The sequence below is a fragment of the Aquila chrysaetos genome, chromosome 20, assembly GCF_900496995.4.
Source record: "Aquila chrysaetos chrysaetos chromosome 20, bAquChr1.4, whole genome shotgun sequence".
NCBI lineage: Eukaryota > Metazoa > Chordata > Aves > Accipitriformes > Accipitridae > Aquila > Aquila chrysaetos.
The window spans coordinates 14,862,528-14,888,755 of record NC_044023.1 but is presented as its reverse complement, the minus strand read 5'-3'; the positions used below and the strand labels follow the sequence as shown (position 1 = coordinate 14,888,755).

General features: G+C 44.0%; 1 long non-coding RNA gene across 8 annotated transcripts in view; it reads right to left on the bottom strand.

Annotated features, from left to right (window-relative positions):
- The window catches only part of LOC115353659, a 73,714-nt gene that overhangs the window by 30,051 nt on the left and 17,435 nt on the right, over positions 1-26,228 (bottom strand). For 7 of the 8 annotated variants that reach the window (XR_005930939.1, XR_003927651.1, XR_005930941.1 and 4 more), the window contains exon 1: positions 379-1,938. The exons of the other annotated variant lie outside the window; for it this stretch is intronic. This is a non-coding gene — a long non-coding RNA (uncharacterized LOC115353659). Of the gene's footprint in view, positions 1-378; positions 1,939-26,228 lie in introns of those variants that run through there. 8 annotated transcript variants of the gene reach the window in all.

Sequence of the window (26,228 nt, the reverse complement as noted above, 5' to 3'; positions counted from 1 at the left end):
TAGAAAAGCTGCAAGAAAACCAGCAAGAGCTGCTGTGGGGAAGAGGGAGATTTTGCAGAAATCCCTGCACATCTCAGCCCATGAACATGAACTTCCATGCAGGATTAAGAGCGAGATAGTCTTCCGTGCGCTGGTCCCAGGTTTGGTGCGAAATGGGTCTTCTGGCACTGAATAGGGGCATTTACATAAGGAAGGAAAATATTAGACAACACAACAGAAATTCCATCAACTGCAGAGAAATTTGGTGAGACCTGAGGAGGGACAAAAGACACAGTGTGGAGGGAGTGGGGAACAGAGGGAGAGAAGGGAAGAACAACGTGGCCTCTAGACGGATGACCTATGTTTTAAATCGGTTTGTCATCCCACTGCTCCACTAACCTTAGAAAGGACTCCTTTTTCAGCACAGCTCTTTTCTACTTGTCTGACTGTGAAATTCTCTTGAGTAACCTCTCTAAGCTGGAGTTGGTCTCAGCGCAGTGGGAAGAACCGGGAACATGGCAATATGGATGCAGGGCAAGGGAGCTGTGTGCTGCCAGGGGCTGTCCGGGCACTACAGCAGGACAAGGCTGTGCAACGCTGCAGTTTGGTGTCTTTGGCCCATCTGGAGCTGCAACAGTCCTGGAACAGCTGGGCAGGCTTCAATCTGCACCCACCCACACTCACAGCAAGCAAGCCTGGGCGCACTGTAGCTTATCTGCAACGGGCACTTCTCTGAACGTCCAGCCATTGGTTATTTCCAGGAGAAGACTATCGCATTAGCTTTTGGCAAGATTGGACTGAAGCTGTGCAGTGAAACCTGTATTACAGAGGACATTTGGTAATCCCTAGCAGTAGCAATTGAGTCCTTGTCACTCAACCAGGTGACTGATAGGAGGCCAGGAAAGGAGCTTAAGAGGCAGAAGGGAAAAAGTGGGATAAGGGGGACTGACAGATATTAGGTAAATACTGGGGTCCCAGGCAGAAACATCAAATAAGCCCACACTCGGCATGCACTTAGGAAGGACAAGTCTGCATAGATCGAAACAGGAAAGTTCATTGTTCTTCTGATGTGGGAAATCAAGTTGCAATGATGGGTGCTGGGTAACCTGTCCTCACAGTCAGGGTATGACCACACACCATGAGCAGCTCCCACCCACTCTCCCCTCTGAGACTGGTCCATCTTTCATGGGGACAGGAAAGGTGTTCAAAGTCCTTCTTCACCATTGAAAGCTCTTCTACTCATTACTGAGCCATTGGGCCAGATGATACCTGAATAATCCTGCACAGCAGCGGAAATTGCTGCTGGACAATTTGCAGAACTCTCCAGCATTATGGTGCTTTGCCTAACTTCATCTCCGATAATATGAAGTTTCACCTGAGAGTTTGGTCTTTTCTCTGCAAAAATACTCTAATACTGACACGGAGGCATGGATAAGCCATGCGCTGGCCCATTGCCCAGCTTAGTGCTTGGTTTGGCTTCAGCAGTTCAGCTGACACACACATCTTTCTTCGATTTCCTTTCTCCAGTCTTCCATTTCCCTAGTGTCCCTTCTCCCCCTGCCCCACCACTTTCCATCACCACTCAGCCCACTGCACACGTTCTCCGTTCACAGGCAGGGCTGCGTGTGATGCCCTACTCGGGTCACACAGACCCCTGTTCAGGCTGCGTTGTGCCTTACTGTGCAAGTTATTACACCAGAAAAGGAAAAAATAATAAAAAAAAAATCAATAGGGCTATTGAGTAGGATACGCTAGACCTGACTGGAAAGGGCAAAACAGCCCAAGGAAGAAAGTGGGAGATGATGCAGTCATGTCACATCCAGCTTTTTTACATAGCCATGTACCGCTTCCTGTAGCAATGACCCAGCCCATTAGATGCACTCAGCCTTTCTTTCACCTTTTTAGCCACCAGTCATGGATAATCTGTGCCATTAATCCTGCCTGTCACTAAAGCTACAGCATACCTGCACACTGTAATACTGTACAACAGCTGAATATGCTGCATAAGAGCAAGAATCTTCTTAATGGACTTCCGCAGTGAGAGTGGTAAATGGGGGTGTTCCCAGCTACATATATCCTAGTGAGAGGTAATGAACAGCACTCCCATAGCATTTTGCTAATAACCTCAGATAGAGTGAAGAGTTCAGGGGAGGGGTGATTTTTTTTTTTTAATTTTTTTTTTTTTTTGGTAAAAGTTTGATGAGCTTTCAGAATCCAATATTTCAGAGCTTGCTCGTTGCTAATTAAGGGTTAGTATACTAAATTAGCAGTAAATTAACATTCATTTCTCTGCTAGTACACTAGAGCTGCAGGAAATTACCCAAATTATTCAGGTAGTGACATTCATCACTGGGTGGAATGACTGTAGCTTAAACAAGATTTAGTGCTACTCTGTAGCTAATATTCACAGCTGCAGTAGCAGAGAGGCAGGCTCCCTCATTCACAGTAATTTTGACAGCATAGGTGCCAAGATAGGGTAAAATGTTCATCTGAGCTGTTGATTATTGAGGCAACAGGACATGACAGGCCACGCATTGCTGAGAGATCACTGCATGCTTGGGGTGCAAATGGGGAGGTACCTGGCTGGTGGCTGCAAGTGACCAAAGGCTGCTGTAAAAGGAAAATATCACCCCAAAAATATCTCTGTGCTGTTGCTGGGGATAACTGATGCTGGTGCAGCATTACTTCTAACCAGTTGTAAAGCTCCATCTGTAGCTGCAGCTCTATAGACATTTCATAATTATGTTTAATATTGCAATCCCCTATTTCTAGGGAGGATTTGAGGATCTCTGCACATTTGTCTAAGTGATGAGCATTTTATCTAGGGCTTAGGAGCTTACCTTCTTCCTTGGGGAATAGATGGCTTATGGAAGTTGCTGACTGCCTTCAGAGCCCTCCCCCACCTCCTTTTAGGTCAAACCCAACTCAACCATAGCAGCCTGAAGAACCTACCACCAGACAAGCTTTTGATGGTCTAGGAAAGAGGTAGTGGGCACCTTGCTGCAGTTATATGGCCACATCCAAGAAGAGACCTTTCCTGATTCATCAATCTTCAATGACAAGGGTACACTTGAAATGCTGAAGCCTGGAGCTTACTCTGTTCCCAGGCCAGGTGGCACCCAGTTGCTTTGGCACTGGGGAGGATTTGTACCATTATCTGCCCTGCCCTACTGCAAACAGAGTCCTGCTTCTTTCACCAGCTATCCATTTGTAGCACATTCCTTGCAAAAACCTCAAGCTGATACACATTTATGAAGAATGTAAAATTTGCACATTTGGGCTTTCGTAGGCACTCTGTGCTTTTGAGCAGGCTGCAAGAAAGGTGTGCAGGGAGGGAAGGTCCCTGAGGGAAGAACAAGGACCATCCATGCCCTAGTGCAAATCAATTAGAGAGGTGGCAAGGGGGGAGATGAAGACTCTAAGAACAAAGCACTGCAGCTTTCTCATTTGTTAAAACTGTGTGTCAAGAACTAAAAGCCATTAATACTTGAGGAGAAACTCTTCAGGGTACCATTTTACCCCTGACTATTAAGAACACAGTCACTTTGTAAAATTCATATGCCTGAATAGACACAGTTACATAGACAACAGGACGTATCTCATTTGATCACAAAGAAGTCCATGTGCTGTCTGAAGCCTTATGCAGAATGGCAGCAGGAGTCTTTACACCTATTTTTAAATTTTCCAGCACTCAGACTAGGGGAATGAGCTGTTCGCCCCTGCAAATACAGCCCCAGTCTAAAGCAGACATGTTTTTAAGCTCATGGATGGATATTTCAGATGCCACCGCTATTAATTTTCACTCTTCTGGCTCTGTTCCTTATCTGCTGCTGGCAATCACAGTGGGATCAAGAATGAGTCTCAAAACAGGAGGAAAAGACAGTTGTCTAGTTGTGCTTTTTACATTCTCTCACAAGCAGCCCAAAGAAGGGATGATAATGCATATCTTAATTAACTAAGGCCCTCCATAAACTGCCTGGGGCAGGTTTTTATAGATACTGGCTTCTGGCTGGACAACTGGCAAGCAGACTTTTACTGCCTGGAAACAAAGGCATTGCAAAGAGCCAGTAAGTTAAATCAATGTTCTATTAATTCATTTTTAAAGTCTCACAGGAACATAGTACTCTTTGTCCAAAAATGTTCCAGAGCTTTAACAGCTGCACTGCTAGCACGGGAAGCAGAAGAACAGGCTTCTCAGATGTCGATGTGTGCAGCGACATCGCTCTTTCCAGTTTAAAATCCACTAGGCTTCATACAAAGCTGGTACCAGTCCACTTTGTCACCCAGCTTGCCCTTAAGATGAAGAATCACCAGACTGCTGTGCTGGGAAGAGCTACTAACATGAAAGAAGCAAATCTTTGGTTTGTGGGGCAGGGGGAGCCCCCCAAAACCCCTCACAGTTTGTGTCTCTCCCTTCCTTATCCTTCATGGCACAGGGTCCTCACATATGTGCCTTGATGCTGAGCAGTGGCAGAAGGAACAGATCCCCTGTCACCACTTTGCAGCCACTCCTGGAGAGGAATAAGGGAAGAATCTACTTACTTGCTCCTTTGCGACCTGTAATGAAGAATGAATTTTGCACAGTGCTCTCAGGAGGAGCTGCCGCTGTCTCCTCTCCCAAAGGGATGAAGTTTGCTCTCCCTTGGTTTCAGCCTTGCTCTGCCAGGCAACACAGAGAGGACAGCAAGGGAACTGAAGTCCCCTAGATTTTTTTTTAGCACTCTTTGTCCTCAGGGAGGTGGAAGGGGCTGGACTGCTTCTCTCATTAGCCACCACCTCACCTGAGCCCCTCAGAAACGGCTGTCTGCCTTACAAAGCCTTTCCTGCAGGATTTAGTTACTGAGAGCCTCAGTGGAAAACAGCACTTCCAAATGTCAGTGACTGTTGAGAGGAACATGGAATAAAACCCGAGACTACAAGAAGAACAGATGAACAGAGAAACCCAGATGTATTATTTGGTATTGAAGCTGTGTTATGATGCCACGTGAGGCTGGAAAGCCGGCAGCTCACAGCACCGGGGCACTCTGCTGCGTGGTGACTGCACCCCGACCTGGCCCTGTGCCCAGCCCCATCCTCAAGAGGAGCAGTTAACCATCTCACCCCCCATTTAGTCACGCTGTTTCCCAGTAGCTCACAGAGCCTGTATGTGGGACTGGAGGTTCACAATCCCCATTTTGCAGAGGGCTGAGGTTGCTGCAGTGACTTCCCTAAGCTCGCCCAGGAGATCTGAGCAGAGCCAAGAACAGACCACAGGTTTCCTGCGTGCCAAGTTACCAGCTCTACATTAGGCTAAACTGTCCTACAAGCACAAAGCGCTTCAGAGCACAATTTTTGGGCACGGAGTAGGAACGGCACAGAGCAGAGCATCTGTGCCGGCGCTGTACCCCAGGCTCAGCCTGCTCTGACTTTGCCTGTCCATCTGTACCCTCCCCTTTTCCCAAAGGGCTCTCCCCAACCAAACACCACTGTACATTTTGGAAGGATTTCCATCCCGTGGATATTTCATACATGTCTTTAACTTTCCACGTTTTCAAAACAAAACTACAAAAAAGCAATGAATGTCTTGCAATGACAAATAACGTATGCTGTGACATTGGAAACAAGGCAGCATCTTATTAACAAAAGCTGTAGAACTAGTCTGTTACAGGGACTAAGTTAAAGTGCCAATTTTTTAATGCTGTTTACCAAATCAAACAGGCATTCTGCAGTCCACCTGTTCCTAGTGCCGTTGACTTCACGATAGCCATTTTCTGAAGCCAGAGAAATAATTACTAGACCAGTTTATTGATGGCAGCTGGTTTGGAGTGAATAAGTCCAAAATGTGCAATGATTAAAGACTGTAAAGGATGCAAGCTATTAAAAGGACAAAGAAAGTAAAACAAACCAGTCCAGAATGGGCAAATAGACATCTTCCATGGGAAGCAAAAAATCTCTCCTCCAAGCTGATGTAGTCACAATCAACTCACATGGAAGTCAATGAAGGTGGGGAGGGGGAAAAAAAACAACAAACCAAACTTCTACGCTTTTTTTTTTTTTTTATCCAGGAATTATAGCCCAGCCCTTGTCACTAGCACAGGATTCGAAGTGCTGGAGTCAAGCGATGGCCTAGAGACCAACCTGTGCCAGCTGCTTCAAAAGGCACTATAAAATCCCATAATGGAGGATTATGCACCAGTATGCCTGAGGGAGAAGCTGTGTTTAGCGTATGGCTGGAAGTACAAAGGATGAATCTCCAGCCCGCCTAACTGTCGATGATATTGCTAATCATACAAACGATGCCAATCTGTCGGTCTCAATATCCTACCTTGTGGCAATGAGTCCCACAGGCTAATTAAAACTTAGGTTAAAAGTGCTTCCTATTAAAGCTGTTCAATGCATTGACTTCAAATTTAATTTGATGTCTCTTTCTTATCCAAGAGAGGAAAAAGTCATGGCGTTATTGTTTTATTTATATCCATCATAGCCTGTCTCTCAGTGGCACATCCCATGTATTGTTCTCCCTAAAATAAACAGACCTAACCTTTGCAGTCTCTGCCTGCATGCAAATCTTCCTGCTAAAGTATTTTCCATGTCTCTGATTAGGTTTGTTGCCCTTCACTGAACCTCTTCTGTTTCCTGCTCTATCATTTTTTAATTAGGGTAACCAAACCAAACATGCTTCTCAAGGTGAGGCCACATCACCATCTCTAGAACAACACTGTCATATTTTCAGTGTTGTCCTCTATTCAGCAAATTAATGTCATGCCATTTCATATTTATGCTTTCCTGATCACCGCTCAGACCTGAGCAGATGTTTTCCATTGAGCTCTTCAAGATCTTTTTCTGTTTTGAAGCTTACCCCATTATAAGATCGACTGTTCTATCCAATTAATAGTAACTTCCTTTTATTCACGTTGCATTTTTCTATCAGTACTTTGATTAGTATAGCTTTGGTAAATTCGAAGAAAACTCTTAATGATGTTTAGATTTGCTTAAATTTTGGAGCATCAAATTTCACCGATTTGTTACTTACTGTCTTTTTCAGATTATCACGAAATACTGGGTACAGGCTCAAGGGGTGCCTACCATACAAATGACTGTGTATGTAATTACTGAAGCTCTCCACAGAGATATGATTTTTAAAGAACGCACGTATTGTAACATAAATAAAACCTAATTTATTTTTAAAGCACTTTCAAATCTCAAACCTCATCTTGCTGCACCTGCACCACAAGCCTACAAAGAGGGAAGGAGGGAAGCGGCCTCTGTTGCTTCCCGGGGTACGTTCACACACACAGCACCAAGCCAAACAAACCCACCTCCCCTACCTGCTGTAGCACAATTTTCAAGAAAGGTGAAGACAACAGTCTTCAAAGGGATTTTAAACAAAACAATGTCAGGAAAGGCTTCATCACCCTATGTACCACACACTTCTATAGCCTGTGAAGAGAAATACCCCTCTCAGTGAAATTCAGACCACATGTGGTTTCTGAATGCAGAATGTCTTTTTATAATGATATATTCATGCTCACTGCCATCCTTCACAGACTTCCTACAGAGTGGATGCTTTTCCCTCAAAAAAGTGTTGAATTACTTTAGTGGGAATCAAGTTTCAGAACATCCACAGGAGGAAGGAGAAAGATGAAGAGAATCTTCAGCAGTTTCACATCTAGCTAGAAGTCCCTTTCCAAGGATTTAGATAGGTATGTTCCTACTAGAGAAATATTCCCAAGTTCTTGGCAGCAGCATCCTGCAGCCAGGGACAGGAAGCATTTTGCCTTTCAGGTAGCTGAAGAGCTTACCTCAAATCACCATTTATTTCTAATGAGAACTTCTGCATATTAGATAAAGAGTCCAGAAGCATAGCTGGGTAACATTTGAAAAAGCTGTGTTTCTGCTGGGAAGGAAAAATTGTCACATTTTCCAGAGATCGGTTTTCTAGAAAAGAAAAATGGCTACTTTCCTTTTAGGACAAAACCAATAGTTTCTACCTCAGCTAAAGAATCCCATCTGCTACAGGCTCTGAGTCATCGGCTTATTAGCAAAATTGTCTGAGAGAAGCATAAATCTGACTCGCTCAGAAACCAAATCTGCAGTTAGACAAAAATCACAGTCTGCCACTTCCCCCTAAATCCTGCTCCTTCCTTGTCTTCAGTTCATTACCACCGACGATCGGCAGCACTGCCGGCCCACTGCCGGACAGATGCTCCCCAAAATCTCTGGCAGCATTTTCTCTCTCACCACAAGGCTTTTGACTAGTGCCAGCCCCAAGGGCTGGTGCTCCTCTCCCAGACAGGCAGTCTATCCACACACCGTAATGTCTGGCTGGTGGCGTTTATGTTGTGATTCCCTTTTAGCCATATGTACAGAGCAACCCCATTTGTTTTGCTTTTTCCTCTCTCTGCCTCTCTTTATCTTCTGAATATAATACACTGTCAGAACCACGTATTGGTTTGTATCTTTTAACGGCTGTCACCACTGAGCAGCTCACTCCATGCTTCTCTTTTAACGGCACATTTCTCCTCTGCTTTACGCTGAGCCATTACTACTTGGATGACCAATGCTACACACTTCTGGGGTCAGGTGTGAGATTGTAAGTTTGCTAGGGTTAATTTTTCAGTTGTTTTTTTGCTAGTACTTAGACACGCTCTCTTAGTAAATCATCAGAGCTAATGGGGGAGGGAGCCTGAGGAGGATGATGGAGGCATACTTTACAGGCTATGTTTATATCTCTTTTTTCTTTTCTCCATCCAAGCATGTCAGCTGGGGAGGCAGCACATCCTGATCTCTACCAATGCAAGATCAAAGCCTTCCAGGGCTGTCAGAACTCTGAGCCCGTCGCTATCCCTATTTACACGTGTTTATTTTTAGTATTATTATTAATATTAACTCATCTTGGCAGTTCCTGAGCAGCCACGCGGGTAAGGACCCTATCCCACTAAACGCTGTACAAACACAAACCAAAACGACATCTTTTCAAAGAGCTTACAGCCTCAGGAGAAGCTTGTAGCAAAGAAGATGTTTAAATGGCGGACTTCATTCCGGTTGATTCGGTGTAAACAGAGCCATGCTGCATAAGCCAGGTCATCACAGGAATTCAGGGCCCCACTTCTGTTATGGTGAGACAGAATTACACACCCAGAAGTCTTCGAAGAATAGGCTCTTAGTCCCTGCGCACCTCATTTTCAGTAATAGTCAACAAACACTTCAGGAAGCAGCAGCACCCCAACAACGTTAGTGCAGCGCTCTGCACAGCGCTACCTCATTTCAGGGCACAGGGAAGGACTGTTGGGTCCCTCATGACAACCTGCACCAGGATCTTGAAAGCCCAGCTCATCAGTCATTGAGGTACCCAACTCCCCTGAAAGCAGCAAAGTACTCAAGTACCTGAAGGATTTTGGAGCTTGTTTCATTTTGGCAGAGTAATTCCCAAGGTGCAAGATGCCACGAGCACAGAGTCATCATGTTCACAAGTGCAGAGGTCCGCTCGCAACCACTTCTGTGATAAATGGCACCAAAGGAGATGCGTGCCAAATGCAGTTGGAATTTTATGGTTGTTCCTTTAGCACCTCTTCGGATTTTGTTTAGTTCACTTCTGCAACAACAGCTGGGAGCAGTATTTCCTTCAAATTACAGAAAGATTTAGTGTTATCTTAATGTGATACAAGTGTAGCCTGAATTATATTTAGGAGGAAGCACAATATGTGCTAATGAATAATAAAGACTGTACAAGGGTATTAGCCTGTCTCCGACTGCTGCTGCTTGAGCCAGTTCTCACCTTCTTAATAGCATTAGCAATTCACAATGGCTCTGCCACTGAACAGCCTTGTCCCAAGAGACCATATTGGAAACATTCTCCATTTTGGACAGTTTCAGCTGGAAAGAGGCACCTACTTCCACACGTAACAGAGTTGAGCTGCAAAAACCTAGGCTTTCCCCTCTGCTAAAGATGCCTTGCAGGATTGCAAAGCCAGCACCTATAAAATCAGGGGTGCCCACATCCACCACACGAAAACCAAGAGTTACACAAGGAGTTTAGGCAGAGGCTTGGCCCCAGCTTCACTCCAAAGACTGGCAGCAAGTCCAAGCTGTAGTCCTTATTTTGCCCTTCTCAGTTTGTCCATCTGCAATACAAAGGGGCATTTTGCAGAACATTAATGTCTGTGTCACTGCTACAGGCATGTGGCTGGTAGAAAACAGAAGTTTAGTGTAGTCAACAGTAAACCGTCAGCTGCAATCAAGAATAGCGCCAATATGGTTCACTGATTATCTGAATTACTTCAGGGTATCTTAGCAAATCCCTGCATTGTATCACAGCCACCAAAGGAACACATGATTTTATGCGAAGAAGAACATTTTAAAAAGATGCTACAAAAAAACCACTGATACAAATAGCTGAGAAAGTGCAGTGCTAATGGATGTTCCCTTCTTTCTGCATTATTTATCTTTCATAAAATACTACATAAACTCGCTTTCTCCTATAGAAAGAGTCAAAAATAACATATTTGACTTATCTGTTTAGGCAATAGTGACATGTGTCAACCAAATCGTTTCAACACGGGATTCTTCAGTTTCAGCAACTGTCAGAGGGCTCCTCTATTGAAAATAATCAATGCCTTTGACAGATAAAGAGAGGTAAAATAGTGACTTATTTTGATACAACTTGACAGCTTTTTTTGACAGTAGTTTTCACTGTCAGTCTATTGGATTTGAATTTTAACTGGGGCCCATGAGAAATATGCTTTTGGTCTTTAGCACTGAATCTCTGCAAATCAAAAGGGCAGCAGGAGCGCAGTACTTACCTGCTTTTTATTCGCCATTATCTATCAGTCTTCAATTTTAATTACTCATTTTTAATACCTTTCCCAATTTTTATACTCTTGAGATGTCATAATAAGGCACATTTAAACTATACTTTGCTGCTCCCTTGGCAAGAAGGGACATTTCACGCAGCTAGACTTGCAAAAGGAGCTATTTTCTAATGTCACTGTGTTCGGATTGACAGTTCAGTTCCATCAAGAGCTCATCTGTTCTGCTCTTACGAGACTGCAGAAACTTAAAAGAAGTTATTAATATTGATTATGAAATATTCAAACACTTGTCCATGCATGAGCTTGTGGGGCTAAGGATCTCTTCATTAAAATTCTTTATACAAAACACATCTTTCCATAAAAAAAAAAAAAAAAAAGAAAAAAAAAATTCAGCAAAGGATCCAGATCTGAATTCTCATAGAACAGGAACAAGTGTTGTGGTTTAACCCCAGCCAGCAACTAAGCACCACACAGCCGCTTGCTCACTTCCCCCCCACCCAGTGGGATGGGAGAGAGAATTGGGAAAAAAAAGTAAAACTCGTGGGTTGAGATAAGAACAGTTTAATAGGACAGAAAGGAAGAAAATAATAATGATAATAATAACAATAATAAAATGACAATAATAATAATAATAAAAGAATTGGAATATACAAAACAAGTGATGCACAATGCAATTGCTCACCACTCACTGACCAATGCCCAGTTAGTTCCCAAGCAGCGATCCCTCCCAGGCCAACTCCCCCTGGTTTATATACTGGGCATGACATCACATGGTATGGAATATCCCTTTGGCCAGTCTGGGTCAGCTGCCCTGGCTGTGTCCCCTCCCAGCTTCTTGAGCCCCTCCAGCCTTCTTGCTGGCTGGGCATCAGAAGCTGAAAAATCTGTGACTTCATCTAAACACTACTTAGCAACAACTGAAAACATCAGTGTGCTATCAACATTCTTCACATACTGAACCCAAAAGATAGCACCGTACCAGCTACTAGGAAGAAAATTAACTCTATCCCAGCCGAAACCAGGACAACAAGGCATTTGAAAGAATCACTTAAATTACAACCAGGTCCTTCACTGCTGCAAACCAGCACTGCCCCACCAAAGAGGTGAGGAGCTCTAGGCTTGCTGTTGGCAAACGTTGCCCTCCGACAACGAGGAGGCAGGGGTAGGGTGAAGAGGACAGAAGGAAATTCCTTATTATCCTGTATTTTGATAATAGCCTCTTTCAATAATTACCATTTTGAACAACTTCTCCCACTGAGAGGTCAGGCAGAATCCACTTGCTCTGATCCTTTTGTTTGTTCCTGGCTGCAATTTCCATGAACATTGTCATCATATCATTTATTTTGTCTTTAATATAAATATGCGACCTTGTAGGGTTCAGTATCTAAATATTTATTTGTTTCCAAGCCTAAATTCACAATGTTATGTGTGAAAATTCCCTTTGGTATAACAGTGCTCAAAGAGACAAGGCTGCAAGATGACTGAAGGTACAAAGGTGCAGGAAATAAAAGGACTTGTATTCCCAACTCATCATTCCATGTACTGCTTGAGACAAGAATCACATCCTAGCTTTTGATGTATTGTTGTTGTATATGTTGAGAGCTCGGTTATGTTTAAATGTAGTACTTCAGCTCCTTTGCTTAACAACACCTGATAACTTGCTTGACATCTCAAAGAGTTTCTTAAAATATTCCTAAACCTTTGGCATCCCTTCCTGCCCTGGGCTTCATGAATAAAACATTTATCCAGTCAGCAGCTTTAGCAAAGAGGAACAGCCAAGTTCCATCCATCAACGTCAGCAGCTGAATTACTGAGTGATTTCAGATCCTTTAATAACTCTGTTTCTTTATGACTATGTTGGTAAACAATCAAATAGTGCTGGCACCTGGCTTTCAGTGAACATTAACTTTTTTGCATTATCAAATACCACTAATACAGCTCATCGCTGTTATTGTTATTTCAGTAAAAAAAAGTCTGCAATGCTGTCCACCTTCACGAGAATGCACTGAGGTTTATTCTTGATTTGTTATGAAGGTCATCGAAAGCTACTCACATTAAACCTGCTGGGACTTAAAAAAAAAAAAAAAAGCAAGGATAAATAGAGCCTTTACTTCACATATAATGTGCTTCATTTATCATTGGGATCACCGAGTAGTAATACACTGCCCTTTTTGTAAGGTTGTTAATAGAAACTAAGCATTTTGGGGTGAAAAACCAATGATATAAAGCTTCTGTTGTTGTAGAAGTCCAATGAAGCTTGGAGATCCAAGTACTATAAGGAAATTGCCTACAGATATTCAAAAGGAGGTTCCTGGTTTGAGCCTCCGTGCTAGGGAGGAGGGGGAACGGGGAGAAGAAAAATCAGCTTTCTGAATTGAAAACCTAGCCAGAATGTGTCCAAGCACATGTGGTTTGAATTAAATGGATATTCAAGATAAAAATCTTTTCATAGCACTTTACACCGGCAAAACAGTAGGAAAAGCTTTTCCACGCACTTGGATACAAGCACCGGCTTAGCCTCTAACCAGAGTATGCAAATGAAAAGCCCTGATATTCAATCCTCCAACCTCTCATGCAGGAAAACTATTCTTAGGCATGCAAGAACAACACATTGAAGTCAAAAGGGTCATCTAAATAAGGATGACTGGCCAGGGTACGGCCCCTGGTCTGTCTCTATTCACCAGGGATTTGTGCCTGGAATATAAACAGCAAATACCCACAGACAGGCTGATACGAGCATAACTTTGAATATCTGATCCTGCATAAATGATCTTTCCCAGCTCTGGGAGAGAAACAATTACCAACACCAAATTTGCAGAGGATGAAAAACAAGCGAGGTCCCAAAAAACAACAGAAGAGCAGGAGCCTCCCGAAGCCGGCATAGACTTTTGCTCCTAAGCCCTTCAGGTGCAGCTGAAGGGTGCTGCTGTGGGATCACCCCAGAGACGGCTTTAGGGGGTTACAATATTTTCTCTCCCCTCTAGGAAGACTCTCTGCTCCCAGCACAGCATCAGCAATAGCTCGTGTGTTGCCCTGCTCTGCTGAGCGCTCCCGGGCCAGATGCAAGCAGTTCAATGTGTGCAGAAATATGGGAGGGTTGTTCTCACCTCCCAATACACGTTCCCAGCTGCAGAGCAGTGGAAACCACAGGCTGATTGCACCAGAGAAAACATGTTTTTTCCAGGTTTCTGCGGGTTTAAATGAGCTCTGTGCTACTGATGTCAGGGGGCACAGGTAGGGACCAGTAACATTTCCACTTAGAGGCATCTTAGAGCCTCTCCACAGGAAAATAAACAGACTCTTCAGTAAAATTACACCCAATTAAGCCACAGGTAAATAATTAAGCCACAGGCTTCAGTATTTAAGCACTTCCCAGTTGCTTGGGTAAGTGAAGTGTCATTGTTATGGATTAGGCTTCTATACTCTAAGTTTTCTCTGTTGCATCTTAAAAATAAAAACCAACACTTAATTATATCTAACTGAAGACTGGCTCCGACTCCTTTGTTGAAGGGAAGACAGGTACTGTTCCTGAGACGTACAAGGCAGCCCATTCTTTGATTCCCAGGAAGGATGATGGCAAAGATTATTAACCATGAACATGCTGGCTTGGTAAAATAAAAACCCACTGGCACAAAAGACCAGCTCCAGACCCTTGTCACACAGTTGGGTTGCACAACCATACGTGCTAACTCATGCGTGTGTTGATCACGGCTCATCATGCTGACCAAATCCGTCATCTCTTTTTCCCATCTGCTCCTGGGTATCCAGTTTTCATCCCCTCTTGAATCCCGCGTGCACTGCAGCCTCCCCGGAGGCAGCCGTGCGCTGCCCAAAGCCCTGCACACCCACCCCCGTGGCCGGCTTGTGACCCTTTACTGACCACTTTGGGGACCACTGCCACTGGCAAGGCACGGGGAGGAGAAGTTCCCATCAAGATCTTCTCCCACCTGCACAGAGCAGCCCGACAAGGGCAGGAAAGCCGAGAGCCAAGTAGGTTTTCCAGCAAGACGCTGCCTGTCCTGCTCTCACTGGCAGAGGTTTGGGGACAACTTCTCAGAAATCTGCCTCCCCAGGCTAAGCTGGAGACAGGCGGTCCCCCTTGACCTGCTCCAACACATGTAGGGCTGGGGATAGTCATGGCTTTGAGGGTTGGGTTTTTTCTAAATTTCTTTTTAAATTTGCAATTCTTCCCATGCCTCATTGAAGGAAAAACATAGGACCCAGTGGAGGTCTTTGCACTGGCTTTGGAGTGAGCCCATGAATTTCTATTTTCAGCTAAAAAGCCAAAACAAAACAAAAAACCCAAACCTCATTCTATTTCCTCGCTTGATCCCCAGGCTCTGAAGTTGTAAATACAAACTGCATCTCACTCATTTGAAATCTACAACCTCTCCATCATAAATCAACCTCCAGAGAAATTAATTACTACTTTTTCTGGGGGAGAATTTTTTTTGTTTTGTTTTCTGTTTTAAAGATTCTGGATTACATAACCAGATGTGGGTATCTTTTTTTTCTTTAAAAAGAAAAAATAAATAGAAAAACAGTCCCATCTCCCCCATATCGACAGCAGCTGCAGCTGGAAAGCCCAAGGCCAAAACTCCTTTGTCTTGAATTTTTAAAAAATGCCTCCCCCCCCCCCCATATCCCCACTGCAACATGTTTCACACTTAGCTACTGGAAACATACCCTGCAGACATTTACATCACAGGCTTTGTTATTATAAGTTATAGTAAAAGACAAAAGGAACAAGGTTTTGTAACCAGAGGGCAAACATTGCAACTGCTAATTTGTTAGGGGGTGACATTTCTGATAATGCCGCTTTAGTCGAGCTACCATTCCGTATTATAATTTCATTATAGCATCCTATCACAGCACTTAATAGGAGAGATACACATCAACAGATCTATTACCTAAAACAAACAAAGATATTAGGAAACTTCTTGGGACTGAGTTGTGTATTGACTTCTGGTCAGCATTTCCAGAAAATTTCATTAAATTTATGTCATCAAAAAACATAACATATGGACCTTCTGAACAGGAACTCATACCAGCAGGAGTAACACAATTGTTTTTCCCCATTTTGTGATTTATCATCCATTCCATTACATGCTACACGGACTGTCATTTTTCTTTAAATGTGTTTGATAAAAGACTTCTTGTTCTACTAGGTCAGGTATTATTATTCATCAACATTATGTACCAACCAGCACGAACACCAGCAGCAGCTGCAGAGCTGTCGCTGAATATCAGAGTTAGTGCTGGGCTTTTCCCCGCCATACTCTGGTCCCATGAAATGGGGGAGCAGCTGAAGGGGATGCCTTTCCGCAACACAGCCCATCTGAAAGATTTGGAGCTACATTTGCTCCTCGCTGACCCTGTAGCAGGCTGCCACTCGCACAGGTCTGTGCCTGTAATCGCTGGGGGCTCCATGTCAATCCCCCTCTTGTACCTGCGGCTGAGACCTGCCCTAACCAGCTTCCCACAGACTTTGCAGGGATTTGCAGCACAGCAGTGTCAGTGGCGCTGCCACGAGCATGGTACGAGGAACAAGACGTGCCCTTGCCACCCAGCAGCCCTCGCACTGCTGAGCCACCAGCACGATCAACAGCGGGGCTGGGGACCTGCCCTTCACGTCCTCTGTGCCAGCAAGTGCTCCCAGCCCTGCGCCTGTGAGAGCAGTGTAGTGGAGCTCAGCAAAGGCAGGAGGCTCTCTTTGCACTTCTTGCCAGTTCTTAGATGTACCCTTATCTGCTCTTAATTATCCAGGCTATTTTTACACTGTTTCTCCCCCCATCTCCTAATTGCCCAAACTTATTTTCCTGATGGTTTTCTGCTGAAGATGAATTTCAGGAGCTCAGTATCTCAGGCAATTTCAAGACGTAATTAACACCACCACTCCCCTCATTAGTGAATGGCCTACTTTCTCTCCAGCACTACCATCCCCCTAGATGTTTGGAAAAAGTCCTTATTATCCCCCTGTAGCTCTTTGACTAGCATTAACTCCTTATGCTTCGCAGGGCTCTCCTTTCCCTGCCTGCAGCTAGGAAACACCTGCCTGAGTCCCCTCTGCTTGCTGGTTTCCTTCTCAAGTTTCTGCACTGGGTAGTTCTAGCTCCCAGTCACGGATGAAGAGCTGTGCTGCCTGTCCATCAGCAATCAGGGTACACAGCTGAAACTGCTCTAGATGCTGCTCAGACAGCTAAGAGTGTCCCTGTCCCAGAGGGTTTGCGATCGATTCAGAGAAGACAAGGAAGGATGATCATTCCCTTGGAAATTTTGGATAGAGGCACAAACACGCACAGCCTACAACAAGCCCAGCTTTACAGCTCATTTGAAAACCCCCTTTTTCTTTTAAGTGCCCAAGCATTTATCCTCCTCCCTGTTTGAGCTGAACTGCTTTTGACTTTAATTAGAGTTTTCCCTCAAGTAAGAGCAGCTGATTTGGCATAGAAGACTGGACTCTTCCAGGTTCCCCTTCCCACAGTCCAACATCCTGGTACAGGCATGTCCTACAAACCCATCACTTTGTAAGCAAAACCAAAGGCTTATTTCCAAAGCTAACCCATCGAGAGCTCACATAAGAGGCTAAACTTAATTGTTTGTGGCTGTAACAATATCAGATAACCCCTGCAGAGATAAACAAGCAGACTTGGGAGATTAATATTTTCTCTGATATAAACTTTGTCGGATGCTCTGTTGTCAAGAAGTCCACAGAGATTACTTGTGTTGTAGTAGGTGGCACTTCATTTTCCAGAATCTATGACCCAGCAGAAATTACTGTCAGCTCCCTGACCAGCCAAGGGGTATTGATTCCCCCGTTACTACAGCAACCCATTAGTTATTAGATCGTGTCTCGTATGCAGTGACTAATCTGCCTCAGCGAGGTCTTGGATTTTGACACTTTTTCATTCTAATCCTTAATTAGTTTATTTGATGCGGCCTGCACATTTTATTTTTATACTAAGTAGTTATTGAATATACAGTCAAACTGAGCAGAGATCAAAGGAGCAAAACCAGTACGCTGTCAACTAAACTAGTTATGCAAAATAATAAGAAAAAAAAAGTAGCATGCCATATCAAATGCATAAGCCAGCTTCACTCAACACTCCTACAGTTGCACAAAAATCAACCCAGGACACTCTTCCATATCCAGACTTCACTTGAAACATGAGCGCCCCTGATACGTCACCTCCTTTGTATCACCTCCGTTCCAGCAATTATACCAAAAGACTAGGAAGCATTCACCAGCAACTTTATCAGCTTCCTTTGATACTTGGCTTCTTGGGGAGGGATAGACCTTGACAGATATCTTCCCTTTACACCAAAATAACCAGAGACCGGGTACCCTTTTATGGCTTACCCTCTCTTTGATGTGAAGTGGTGAGTGAGGGTCCTATCAAAAACCAGAGCACAGACCCAGAGTTAGAGCGGTTCCTGTCTGCACGACAACCCAAACCTGGACAGAGGAGCAATGTACTTGGCTAAGACCCACACTCATTCTCACAAACCACTTGACACATAAAACTGCAGGTTTTGACCACAGATTTAGGCAACTTTAACTTTGTATCACACTCATGATGCCCCTGTGTCACTTCACAAAAAAATCCCCGTACTGGAAACAAAAAAACCCTCGCATTACTTCAGAAAGTTATTAATATTCACAAAAACACCAAAAATGGAGAAAATTCAGTACCAAAAGTCAGAATGAAAATAAAAACGAAGAATTTATGTTTAACTGAGGTGCCATAAGAACTTCTTCTTATGTGTCCTTCAGTCCTCTTGTTATTAATTGAAAATAAAGTTCCAAGCGGAGTCTATCCCTTCCAGCTTTCCTATTACAGCATACAAAATAGGAAAGCAACTTCATTCTCAGGCAACAAAATCCAGTTCTGTCTACTGACTGTACAGGAAGGGCAATTGCTATGTGTTTGCCATGGGAAAGTTTCATTAGATCAACAATTCACATTCTGATAAAATCTCTTGGTATCTTTCATGGAAACCATATACTCCTTGCACATTTGTATAAAATTGACGAAAACAAATCAATTTGCTAGGTCTGCTGTTCTACTGAGTATCAGCAGAACATTAGGTATAACACGTTCAATTGAAGAGATGATGAGGACTGCCAGATGAATTGACTTCAGAACCACTTAACGTGGAAAGGACAAGCTCTAGCTGATGCCTTCCAGGTAATGCCTCCCTTTCTTTTCACCTATAAAGTTTTAGGCACAAAACACCCACCTGATTCTTCTGCACTTAAATGGATGAACATGTGTCTGTAAAACCCATGTCCCTCCATAGGTTTTGACCGTGCTCCATCTCTAGATGTCAGGGTGTCCACAGGCCTCAGCTGTGTGTTTCAGCCTACACAAGCAAGATGTACTTGTACAGATTTAGGAGAGGGATGGAAAATTTGCCAAACTATGCAACAAGGACAGGTTTTGCTTTAGCTTAATTTGATAGCAAACTATGGATTCATGCTGTGGCTTTTCCCCAACTCTGATTCATCAAGTGGAGGAAAAGGAAAAGGATCCCAAAGTAGAAAGGCTTAGGATAAATATCCGGACAGCTGACTGCATGCATTTCCATTGCTTGGTATTATCACCAGGCTGGAGGGCAGCAAAGGTTGCAAATTCAACCTAGGGGCTCTCTGCTTCACCAGTATTTCCTGTCCCACAATTTAAATTCCACAAAATCAAAGAGATGGAAAGGGAACATTCAGACTGCTCACTCACCAGTCCCAGGTCACTCCCTATAGCACGATCTCCAGTGCTTTATTCAGTTTCAAAAGTCTCACATAGAGATGAAATGTGAATAGACTGAAATAGAACAGAATTTGGAATTGCCTTGATCTACGTGATGCAGCGTGGGAGTGTACGTATGTGTGTGCCAGCAGTTTTCCAAAACACATCCACTTTGATCCATTAGAAAATTGACCTAGTCTGCTCAAGAAAGTGTCTTGAATTAGCCCAAGTAACCCATTTGTGTTATCATCCATCTTGAACAATTCTCTAGATGTAATTCATGGAACTGTGGACCAGCTATTAAATCAGAACACCGCTCTCCAGAGAAATCTAACCCAGACTCTGAGCCCATAACAACAAGAGCAGTCAAGTGCTCCACCTATAAGCAGGCAAGTCGGGCATACCCTATTACCTAAATGGAAACCCACAGGCACAGTGGATTCGGTAGTAAACCACACAGTACTTGATTACATTAAGATATATTTCATTGGAGGTGGACAGAAGCACTAACAAAATGCAAAAGGAAGTTTCTCATCACTGTTGGTGAAGATGTAATAAAATCTTAAGGTAAAGCAAGATGCAGTTGCATCAATAAAATATCACTTAGAAAATTCAAGGGCATTGACATTTGGGCATTGGCATTTAATACATTGGGCATACAATTAGGGAACATGATTGACCAATAGAAGCCCCCAAAGAGCAAAGTCATTGCTCCTCACGCTCTTCATTAAGAAGATGGGGAGTCAGAAGTGTTCAGTAATAATACACTAACAAAACTGTCTGCTAGACAAACTTACACTTTCTGACAAAGTACTTCTTAACATCATATATACCAATTTCGCCATAGATAAGTGAGACTTTCAGCTCAGCCTTTTTTTCCATAAGCCTAATATTCTAGTTATGAGTAACCCAGCCTTACGTGCAAAAAACTGAGATTTGAGGGCTTGATTGAGGCCTAGAGCAAGATCTTAAATCTGTCCCCCATATTACCAATCAGACCCCTAACTCCTGTGCCCCTGGCTGGTTTGGGGAGTAAGAACCAGTGCTCCTGACCTCTGAGATTTCCCTTCCAAGAGCCTCCATTTCATCCCAGTGCAGGCCAGAAGAAGCACTCCCCCCAGTCCTTTCCTATACAAAATGCCCTTCTCGACTTCTTCTGAAGTCGGCGGGAACACAGGACATCCCACAAACGCCCTAGGACATCATAGCTCCAAGCCCAAAGGCCCAGCCTTGTTAACACTCTGCAGCTGAACACAGGACATGTCAGCCATCCCTTTGAAGTCTATTTCATTTAATTGCCACTGTCAACTGTCTAAAAGGCTGTTAGCTAAGAAAAAAATTTAGGAAGGTGAGATGGAGAAGAGAAGCAGTGCTAGGAGAAGAGGCTTACAACAGTAAGAGTCTTGTACACTTGGGCTTGGGGATGAATGAGAAAACAGAAGGGATTGCAGCTAAGTACCAGCTCCTGACTCTTTATACACCATTACATACCCAGTTACCCACAAATAAAGCACATTCTGCTCTCCTCTCCACATCATATTTCACTCTAGCATATGAATAATCTGATATGCCTGTAAGCAGAGCCCAGATTCAAGAATATTAAGAAATTGCACAGATACAGTAATAATGAAACAAAATTCCTAAGCCAGAGAAAAACCAGCTGTGTGTAATTCATTATGTCACAAGATTGTCATGTTGCTCAACAGAAAAACATGCCTTTTGCCTGGCTTAGTCCAGACCCTTTTGCTGCCGGGAATCACATTAAACCTATAGCAAAATACAAATTGTGCTTCAGGATATTATACATTTGTCTTGCAAATGTAACCTAACTTCAGGCACTTCCGAGAATAAAGCAATGTGCAGTGCAAATGTACATACACTGATAGTAAACTGACAAAACTACAGTTGGACACTACAAAGCAGTGGACTGGAGCAGAGCATCTCTCAAGCACAAGTTCTGGCACCATCACCAGTAGACATGTCTATGGGCCACATCCTCACGCTGATAGCAGTTAGTGTAATTCCCTTTACTGCAGGGCAGCTATACATAAAAGCACCAGATAAGCATGTGGTTTAACAGTGCCTGTGTGCTAAGCGAGGACAAGAACCAGTGGAGAGGAAAAGGAACAAGTCTATAGCAGCCAGTTTATCATACTTGAACCAAGGACTTATTCCTCTTATATACTGCCCTTCGCAGCTGCTGTGCCTTGGAGGTGTTTTCTTTGCTCAGAAAAAGCTGTGCATAGTAACTCTTGCACCTCCTCCTAATGGTGGCTGGCTGTGATCCGATCACTGCTGTATGTAGCATTAAGGTCAATACGCCTGTAACCATAAATACCGAAATACATTTTGCTAATGATCAACCATCGTCACTGAGCAAAGACAAATGTGTTCACCGCAAACTCCGAGAGCACCATAGCATTGCTTTTAGAGGAAGAAAATGCACTGAAGAACCTGGACTTCTTGTCCCTGGAAATAAGCCATGTCTTCATGGCCTAGTCACCTCTATAAATACAATGAAGTATGGTAAATACATCTGGGATTACATTAGACACTGAGCAATTTGGGAAGATTGGTCGACTGTGGAAATCCAAAATGATCTCACTAAAGCAGCTTAAGTGGTACTAGCTAAGCAGGTTTGGAGCCCACATTTCAATGCAGAATACCATTTTATACGAGAACTCACTTTGCAAAACTGTCTAGGCTCAATGTCCCTTACTAGACTACTTGATGATTTATTGTGTCGTAAGTTGGAACTTCTCCTAGTGCCCTTTGTGTTGATGATGTCATTTGAAGATCACTTCTCTTTATGGTTGGTACCTGCAGTAAAAAGATTTACAGTGTTCATATGTCTCCACCAATGGCTCTTATGCACAACCTTTAAGAGCCAAACACAGAGAGTGGGATTCACCTCACCTAACCAACATCCCAAAGTCAGGCAGTCGGCCTGCTTTACTGTATAGGCTCTTTTTCTATAGAAAACAAAAAAGGAGAAGGCACCTCCAGAGCATGAGTCTTCCCACCTAGCTCAACCATCTACTTGATGAATCAAAGCCAAAATGATGTTACATGCTTATCTGATGTTGCTATATATGATCAGTATCACAGGACAGACTTATCCACACTATAGAGCAGTAAGACCTCCACCCTGTAAGCAACGTAACTTAGAAGAGGGGAGCAAGGGTGGGAAGTGTATTAAGATGGCACACATCCACATTATGTATATGTCTAGAACTGTTTTAGTCCAATTTGTACCACAGATTAATTAGATTTTCCCCTCCAAACTTCAACTTACCCTGGAAACCCAGTGAAACAAAAATAAGTGAAGAGACCTGAGCTCAAGGCATTTGTGAAGCTACGTCACATAACAATTCTCAGGTTTCTGCAGATGCAAGCCCCGTAACAAGCAGAGAGAAGCAGTGGCGGTGGATTAATCCCAATCCTTCCCCGACTCCACATGCGTACCACTCCTGCCACACTGAGCTTTAAGGCAGAAGTGCCCCAGAAAGGGTTTACCCATTTTCATGCAGCAACAGAGAGCTCATCGCAGGCATGATGAAAACCAAGCCACCATGTCCCACAACAGCCACCAAGCTCAGCTTCATCTGGCAGTGAAGCATCTCTGCCTTCACCTCCCTGTGATTTTGCAGCCCTGCTCAGCACGGAAGCGGTCTCTGCACAGCAGAGGTAAGTCCAGCGGTGCTGGCCAGGGAGGGTAGAGCGGAGCTGTGCAGACACCAGTGCCTTGCATGACCCAAAATGCTGCCCTGGCTGCACTACTGGTGGGAAGGGGAAGGATACACAGCAGCATCTACAGCAAGCCCCGAATTGCAGTTTCTCCCTTGAAGGATTCAACCAAGATCTTTGCATTACCTGGAACTGAGGGAGGCAGAAACCTGTGCCATGGCAGCACCAAAGGCATCCCAAAAGCACGCTCAAAAAGCCACTTCAAAGATACCAGAGGAACAGAGCTGTTGCATCACTGCCTAACACCAGGCAGTGAAGGAGGCACCCATCCCTTCCCTGCACGGCCTCGGGCTGGTCTCGCTGCGGGTCGTGGGGTTTTATCCTCTGCTGGCACTGGCTGCTCAACACAGCCCGCTCCGGTTGTTTAGCAGCCTTTCTCTGCCTTTCAAGAACATTTACACCTCCCTTCTCATGGCAGGAACAAGCAATGTGGGCAACACAGCAAGTGGAGATAGTCATATTCTCCGGGTGCTGGGGCACCTCTCTTCCCCAGTATCTTGCGGGACACTGGCAGGAACACGAGTCAGCGTCTTGGCCCTTGCAAGTACAAGTCCAGCCTCTGCATCCACAGCAAAGATTAAAACCGTACCCATCTCTAAGATCCTGTTGCCAAATTAGCAAAACATGCAGCTACTGTATGTCATTTTTATTGTATATAAAAAGAACCCATTACATTTATTTGGTACTTTTTGTTGCTGTCATGAATGCCTAAATAATCCTTCTGTGTTTAGAAACAAGCCACTGGGGACCAATGAGATACATTTATTGTAATTACATGATTCTTCTAATTAATTTTTGTCAGGAAATTTCAAAGTAAAAATCTCCAGCTAAATGTGCCCCTCCTTCCCTCCAGCCAATAGACATGTTTCTGAGCCTTGCTTAAAAAGCTTGTTTCCTTTCTGCCTAGTTGAAATAAAGTGGACTTGTTAGTGAGAGTGGGCAGAAAAAAAGAGAACATTGTCATTAGACCACATTGTTTAAATCAAACCCTAACAAGCATTTCATTTTGTTTGGGTCATTAACTACATTTGAGTGAAAAATGCAGTTTGCCTGGCAAATTGGTTGGTGGCCAAATGCCTCCAACAGGAGACCTTTCTGGGTTAAACCCAAAGACTGCAACGCAGACACACAAATTTTACAGGTGGGAAACTTAACCGTAAAGAAAACATGCTTCAAACAAGCATGCAAAGAAGTGAATGCTTATCAAAGATATACACAAAATTTGATATTTACTGATTTATGAGATTGTACAGCCTGAGGCAGTATTATCATAATTTATTCTATTCTCCCCTGTAACACAGATCACTGAATGTCATAAAGTAATTCAGATAAGATAGTCTGTAATTAGGGGCTAACGATATCAACTCTGCTGGATGCACTGCCACTTCTGACATATGATGCCCAAGTGATTTTACTAAAACTGTATACCACGTCCCTGGATAAGCCTCAAACAAAGCTATTTGAACAGTCAACGCCCCTTTGACTGGGGTGGAGGGTGGGGGGAGAATAGTTCACTTACATTCTCTCTTGCTGCAGTCATTTGCAGAGTTAAAAAGCTACCACCTCGTCCCACTCTGTTCCCCATTACCTCAAATTAAACAAGCCTATCTCCCCCAGCTTTTCCATGCAGCACGTACCCACCAGCCCTGCGAGGCTCCCTGCAGCTCGCCTTCGGATCTCTCCCGCTCCCCATCTTCCCCAGAGCACCCCTCCAAACTGCACGCTCTGCTCAAGCCCCTGCCCTGCTGGTGCGGGTGAGTGAAAGGCAACAGCCCCTCTCCCATACGACACCTCGTGTTATCAGTCTGCAAGTGAAGGCTGGTTTGGTTTTTCTGCAAGAACACACAGTTGTTCACCCATTCGGTTTCTGATCCCTGATAAGCCTTCATACCCTTTTCTGTCGTTCTTAGTCCAACACTGTCAGCTTGTGCCTCTGCTACAGAAAACTCAAAGCTAGGTGTAGTGTGTGCATATACATATAATTTTTATTTTTTATTTTTCAACTGAACTGCTTTCTGATAATTTCTCAGTTTTTCCACAGTGACACTGATTTCTAATGCTCATCTCCAAGGCGATGCCACCTTTCTCAGGTTGGTGTCAACTCCAGGCTCTGCATGTAGACTCTTAACTCCACTGCCCAAGCCACAAGTGCAGTATTGAACAGTCCCAGACCCCTGATGGGCACCGTAAGGTACCTCACCTAAAGCCCTCCCTAGTTTGACAGCAAACCACTGATAACTTCTGCCTGCACACAATTTGCCAATCATTCACAACCTGTCTTAGAGACTCAATTTCCTTCGATTGCTTTGGAGATTGACACGAGAGATGGCATGAAAAGCCTCACCACAGTCAAGCTGTCTGACACCCCTCCTTCCACGCTGTTGTGCTGTCACAGAGGAGAACTAGGTGGAGTTGACGTGATGTGTCCCTGACAGTTGTGCTGGCTGTTCTTTATCACCTGTGATGCTCCAAGTGCGTATGGACAGATCACTGATCACTTGCCCCAGCAGTGAATTCAAACAGACCAGTCTAGACTTGCCCAGCACTTCTTTTCCCTCTCTTTCAGAGGCAGGTGCTACCCACATCTTTTCTCTTCCCCTGGAGCCTCCCCAGACCTCCTCATGCTCTTGAAGATAACTGCTAATTGGCCCTGAAAATTGCTCCAGCCTCTTCTCAAAATGCTCCAGAGCCGGGAACATCCAGTCTGCCCCAGTATGCTAATAGCTGCAGAAATGTGGAAATCTATAAGGTCTGCTGGTGCACTCGGTTCCAGAGAGCAAAGGGAAGATGTTTTCTCCCCAGGGCTCTGGCAAGCTCAGGGGCTCAGCACTACTGGTCAGTCTTGCTGTCCCATAGACCTTATATGTCAATCCTAAAGAACATTGCCTTTGGTTTGAGTTGTGAGCTTTCCTTTCGCAACCATCACCTGCATTGCCTTTCACCTTTTCCCACTCCACCATCATGTCCC